The sequence below is a fragment of the Belonocnema kinseyi genome, chromosome 6 (genome assembly GCF_010883055.1).
Source record: "Belonocnema kinseyi isolate 2016_QV_RU_SX_M_011 chromosome 6, B_treatae_v1, whole genome shotgun sequence".
Classification (NCBI taxonomy): domain Eukaryota; kingdom Metazoa; phylum Arthropoda; class Insecta; order Hymenoptera; family Cynipidae; genus Belonocnema; species Belonocnema kinseyi.
The window spans coordinates 136,045,072-136,051,492 of record NC_046662.1 but is presented as its reverse complement, the minus strand read 5'-3'; the positions used below and the strand labels follow the sequence as shown (position 1 = coordinate 136,051,492).

The following is a 6,421-nucleotide window of genomic DNA, read 5'->3' as shown; positions in this document are numbered from 1 at the left end:
CAATACGCCAATTAGCACAAATGGTAAGTTCCGACAGTGCCTACAAGTGTGCCTACTGGCCACTAGATGGCAATACCGGTTTCATATGTATACACCTGGTAGGAATGCGAAACTTATAGGGTTCGAACCCCGCGGTGAATAAAAATGTTCATAGCGTGCGTATCCGTCGTATCCTCTACTATAGGATTAGTTCTATAAAATGTAATGGATATTTTTTCCCGTGTATCAATTTTACGCGGTTAAATTCAAATCGCTATGAAACATTTCAAATGTAGGATTCCAACAGAACTATAATAGTAATTAATTACTACTATTACATTTTAAGTAATAAACACATTTATGTTCAAGACATAAAGTTATAATAATTTAATAATATCAGACCAATTTAACTGAAATTAATTATAATTTTACACTATAATATTAAGATTATTATTATTTCATTATTATTAATATTTTATTTTATTACTTTAAAATAATTAAGATGTTTGTTTATTTGTAAAAATATTAAAATTGTTCAGATTTTCTCTATATTGTGTGGAAGAGTGAATTGAAAGTTTGCTTGGGTTCAGGAAAGAAGCTCGCGCGCTCGGATGTCTATAATTTTTGTTAAAGGTTTGTTTATGGGCATGTAATACTTAGAAAATTATTGATTTTACCAGTTTTAGGTTCCACCGCCTTTTTTCTTTGAATAATAAATATTTTGTCTTGAACATTTAGGAAATCACAGCGAACATGCTAACGGATGTCCCCGCACAATTTTTGTGGGTTAATTAAAAAAATTTTAATTTGGCTAAATTTGGTTTATTTTGTGTGGCGCTTATTATAAGTTAGTATCGATTTTATCAGTGTTAGATTCTAACGGTTTTTTCCTTAAATAAGAAATATTTTGTCTTCAAAATCAGGGGAATGATAGCGAACATGCCAACAGGCGTCCCCGCACATTTTCTTGTAGTTTAATTCAAAAAAATTTATTTTGCTGATTAATTTGTGTGGCGCTTATAAATTAGTATCGATTTTATCAGTGTTAGATTCTACCGACTTTTTTCTTAGAATAATAAATATTTTGTCTTAAAATGTTGGGAAATGATAGCGAACATGCTAACGGACGCCCCCGCACACTTTTTGTGGGTTAATTAAAAATTATATAATTTTGCTAAAGAGTGACCCAAAATTTCGCCTCTTTTCTCGACCTCATGAATTTGATGCCAAATTGGTTGAAAGAATAGCTTGTCGTGATACTTGAAATTAGAAAAAATTTCAAGTTAAAGAGATACAACAAGTCAAACTTATGAGCTAGCTCTATTATGCCCAAGAGTCCAATATTCCTGTGATTTTTTTTGCTGATTCAGGATTATAGAAAATATTGGCATCATCAATTTGTTTGTTATATATAACTATTTTTTAACATCTATTAGATTTTACCCAAAAATATTGTACATTTGGTTTAAAAGTTTTTAATTATCTAGAGGCCAATAGTTGTGAAAGGTAAGACTGGAAAATCTACAGATACTAGATTTTGAAATTTTTTATTGCGCTTTTACTGGAGCATTAATTAATTGTGATTAATAAGAGATATTTTTCTAAATAACTAATAATACTCATTTACATTATTTACTTGCGCGGAAAATTACAAAAACTATGAAAAAATTTGTTCGAGAAATGATACTGATAGTATTTTGTGAGATATCGAACACAATGTCAATTACTAAGTTTCATTCGTCATGTGACCGAAATAAAACCTATGCTCACTTTCGTATTTCATCTACTTTAAAGTATCATCATGACCTTTTGTTTAAACTAGTTTGGAAGCAAATTTACGAGGTGGAGAAAAGAGGCGAAAAATAATGGTTTTTGGGTCACTCTTTGATTAATTTGTGTGGCGCTTATAAATTAGTATCGATTTTGTCAGTGTTAGATTCTACTGGCTTTTTTCCTAGAATAATAAATATTGTGTTTTAAAATTTTGGGAAATGATAGCGAACATGCTAACGGACGTCCACTCACACTTTTTTTGTGGGTTAATTTAGAAAATTGATTTTTCTAAATTTGATGTGTGTGTATATTTCGAGGTTATGTGTGTTACAATTCTCCCCAGCGTTACTTGTGAACTACACAATATTTTAGGCCAAAAACTTTGAACTGACAAATAAACGTAGCAACTAATGTTCCGGAACTAATCTTGTTTTGTAAGCAATCAAGCAAATTTTTTTCATCAGTAATTTCCAAATTATCGGAATGACAGAGCTGAAAAACGACCCTAACCTCAAAAGAATGCACATGCATCACATTTTTATTTAGCACAATACATTTTTTTTTGTTATTATCCCTTAAAAAAGAGTCAGGGGACGTCCGTTATGATATTTTATAGCATCTCAGAATTCTGTGTTTCAATATTTTAATTTTTATGGAAAAAAAAGCCGGGGAAACTGTACCCGATTGACCACACGCCGACGTATCACATGCCCTTATCTGGGTCGTAATAGGCAGTTAACTACGTTATACTACCTTCTTTATCGTCACGGCGTCGAGGGTTACGGCAGGATGGGACCCGGCACCGTATGTTTTTCTAATTGTATGCATTGAAAGGCACACTAGTGTTTTTTTAATGTGTCTGGGACGAAAAAGGTTCACTTTAAAGAAAATGCGTTCAATAATTGAAGCCTCGGCTAAAATAACGTTGTATCAACACATATTTTGTATCAGTGAAGTTCTATGTATATAAGTTTTTCTTTTAACAGTCTCTCTATTCCGCGGAAGCGCGGTGACCGAAAATTCGACAATTGAATTGGGAAAGAAATGTCAAAATAGTGAAGGCTTTATACTTCGAAAATGTACCTTTCTATAATCCTAACATTAAAGTTTTGAACAAGAGTAAAAAAAGAAAATTAAATTTATTAGAATCACACGCAGGAAGAAATAAAACGGCTAAAGAGGCTGGAGTAAAACTTCCAGAATCGGTAATAGCAAATTTAATGTTCAAAAATAATAAAGTAAATAAATGGTTGATAAATAACTATCAGAAATTGTACTAAAAAATACGGTTTAGATTATTTTTATAATAAAATAAAAATAAAACTTTGTATTACGATTACACAAATAATTGTTTTTCTTTCCTTTCTTTTAAAGAAAATACGAGAAATTATATTTTTATTTTTTACAATATGTGCAGGACCAAATTTCTAAATAATCTAAACTAAACTTTTATTATTTGAAATTTGCCGAATTCAATTTTGAAATTTTTTGTCGACACTCTTAAACTAATGTAATTTTCTATTCATATCCTTAAAAAATTCTAAATTAGATTTAAATATGTAAACTTACGAGAGAGAGTTGCGAAATAAATGGAAGTAAATAACCTCGACTATTTTGACATTTTATTCCGAATTCAATTTTTTAATTTTCGATCGCAGCGCATCCGTGGAATTAGTTAAAAGAAAAACTCATATAATAGAAGTTCATGGAAACAAAATATGTGTTGATACAACGTTATTTCAGCCGAGGCTTCAATTAATTAATATAGAATGCTTTCTGCAGGATTTGCACTGGCGCGGTTGTCATTTGAGGGGCATAATTTCATTACGAATCGATTAAAAAACATTATTATCGTCTGGCGATTCAATGTAGGAAAATTGACCAGGCTCTTGGACTACTAGCAATGGTATTCCACAGTCTAAAGCAACAATGACCTTCCCATTGTTAATAGATTGGAGGCTGTTGAAAAAATCATAATTTTGTTAAAATACTAATTAATCGAATTTTAATAGGCTGCATTACGTTCATTATATTATTACTAGAAAAATCAAAAAAGAGAGGAAATGTAGGTTAATATTTGCAATCCGAGTTGATGATAATCATTTGACTTACTTATTCACTTTGTTTAGTTTTCGTTGGTGCACGAAGGAGAGGATTCTTCCGCTAGGCCTGCATGACATTTTTTTAGGGTCTTGGTCTGCAGCTTAGCTTCCCATGCGACCGTAAAATTTCTATCACAATAAACACTTTTTTACGAGCTTTTTTTTTAACCATCTGTTGCCTCATTGCTATCATTGTTCAAAACAATTTTTTTGTTGACGTCCAAAACTCTACACTAAGCCATGCATAAATCTCGATCTGGCCCCGATCGGGGCTAGACCAGTCCAGATCGGGAATCCTAGTCGGAGCCAGATCGCGGATGAAACACACGCCCAGATCGGGATTAGGTCGGGAATCCCGAGCGGGGAACCCGAACGGTACACGATCAATCTCATTATAATCCATTCATGAATTTCGCGAATTGAGATTTAGTGTAAGTAAACTCAAAACTATCGAATGGTCCTCTCCTTTGGAAGGCCACATTAATATTTTGAATTTCCAATTAAGTTTTTTTAAGTTAAAATTAAAGTACTACAGGCACGAAAAGAAGAGGTTTGAGAATACAAAATTTAATTATACTTTCGACCCTCTTACCGTACATTGTTTTAAACAAAGTATGTTTTTGAAAAAAATGATTTTTTCTTTTGAAAAATCGTATTTTTTGCATTTAAAAAAAATGAACGAAACCACCGCGATTTATTAGCTAAAGCATTGTAACCTAAGAAAAAAAATAAAAGTAATATAATCATACTAAATATTATTTCCATGCCCCCGAAGTTACTATATTTCCAAAGAGGGAATTTCGTGCTTTCAGAGTGGACAAGTAATAATGACAATACATAAAAATACAAGGTAATACCTAATTCTCCGCAAAAAGCTCAAATTCAATGCATACAGGTGCACGATGGTCGACACATTCTGCGCATGCAGTTCGGGCACGCCATGAGGAATTTGAAAAAATTTTATCTGTCGGCAAATAAAAATTGAATAAACGCATATTTTGAGAAACTTTCATAAAAAATGTGTGATTAAATGTTTCATATATTTTACAAAAATAGTTTTCTTACCACAAAGAATATTGCAATTTTTCCAACTTCCTAGGCTCACTTCATACAGAATTTCGCGAGGAATAAAAAAAAACATTAAATTATCTATTCATTTATCAACTTATCTTGATTATCAGATACTGCAAATAAACTTTCATCGTTACTGTGCTCGGAAAAACGCTTCTCTTCCGAATCCGAAGGAGATGCTGCCACATCTTTCGCACTACGGAGATTATAAACCCGGGCACTGATTCTAAAACATTAATTATTAAATAATTTTTTCAAATTGATTATTATTAGAAATTAATTACGAAGGGGTACACAAATTTTAGCAAAATAAAATTTATGTATGGCGGCTATCTAATGCGAAAAAATGTTTTCTTTGCAATTTATTTTAATAAATATATATTCAAATCTATAAATATGTTAAGAAAGATTAAAATTACTTACTTTCAATAGAAATCCAAGTGCCCAACAGCATAATTCACTACTTTTATATTTCGAAGTCGGCAATGATGCTGCACACACACAAGGAACACTTGTGCAAATATGCACTCACACGAAGTTCAGTACCTTCTACTACGGCAGCTAAGTCACATATAAACGCGAATTCAACGACTATAGATGCTAGGGAGGTACCGCATATTTACCGTAGGGGGGTATACCTCCAAAAAGTGAAAGCTGAAAATGCCAGCAACTTGAAAATTTTGTTGGTGCAGATTCACACCAGTGTACGTCGCGAGGGTTAAAAAACGTAAGATTATTGTAGATGGTATCAGTTTCTAGGAAACTGATTTTTATGAAAAAAAAATTCCCTACAACTTGACATTTTCAAATGTTTCCAAAAAAAATCAGTTGTCACTTAAACAACGAAAATAATCGGGAAATGGCCTATAATTTACGATTCATTAACATTTTGCTGTAAACAATTTCAATTTTCTGTCAATTGCATTACTTCTTGAACAATTCGAGAAGGTGGTTGTGGATAATATTTTCACCAAAAAATTGGGATATTTATTAGTTCGTTGTAATTTTTCAGGTTTGTTAAGAAATATTATAGACAGAATATGAATTTAATTAATTCTTATTATGATTAATTAATTTCGACCTAATGGATATTTTTATCAGTTGAAATGTCATTGTTTATAATAAAAAAGAAAAATAACATTTTCCAGCACTTTAAACTTCGCACAAATAGCAACCAATTAGATGCCAAATTCGACGCATGTGCAGCTGAGTAAGTAGCGCTTCTGGGAATCCTTACACAATTGGCATTTTGCATTTTGATTGTGCTACTCGATTCTGAATTTCATGAGATGAAAATTTGTCTTTAATGTATTTCTGTAATGAATTTATTATTAATACAGAATCGATTGTACGAGGGTAGTTCAATAAGTCCTTAGAACGAAGTATAAAAACAATTTTTTTGGGTAAATTTTTTTTATTTTTCAACATAATCTCCTTGGAGCTCTATACACTTAGTCAATCGCTTTTCAAGTTTTTTTAATCCTTCAGAAAAGTGC

The 6,421-nt window shown here is 31.6% G+C and overlaps 1 protein-coding gene and 1 long non-coding RNA gene across 8 annotated transcripts in view; one reads left to right on the top strand and one right to left on the bottom strand.

Moving 5' to 3' along the window:
- The window catches only part of LOC117175240 (heterogeneous nuclear ribonucleoprotein K), a 374,225-nt gene that overhangs the window by 123,917 nt on the left and 243,887 nt on the right, over positions 1-6,421 (top strand). The gene's annotated exons all lie outside the window — the stretch shown is intronic.
- LOC117175243 overlaps positions 1-6,421 on the bottom strand; it is a 225,958-nt gene that overhangs the window by 160,077 nt on the left and 59,460 nt on the right. The window lies entirely within an intron of this gene.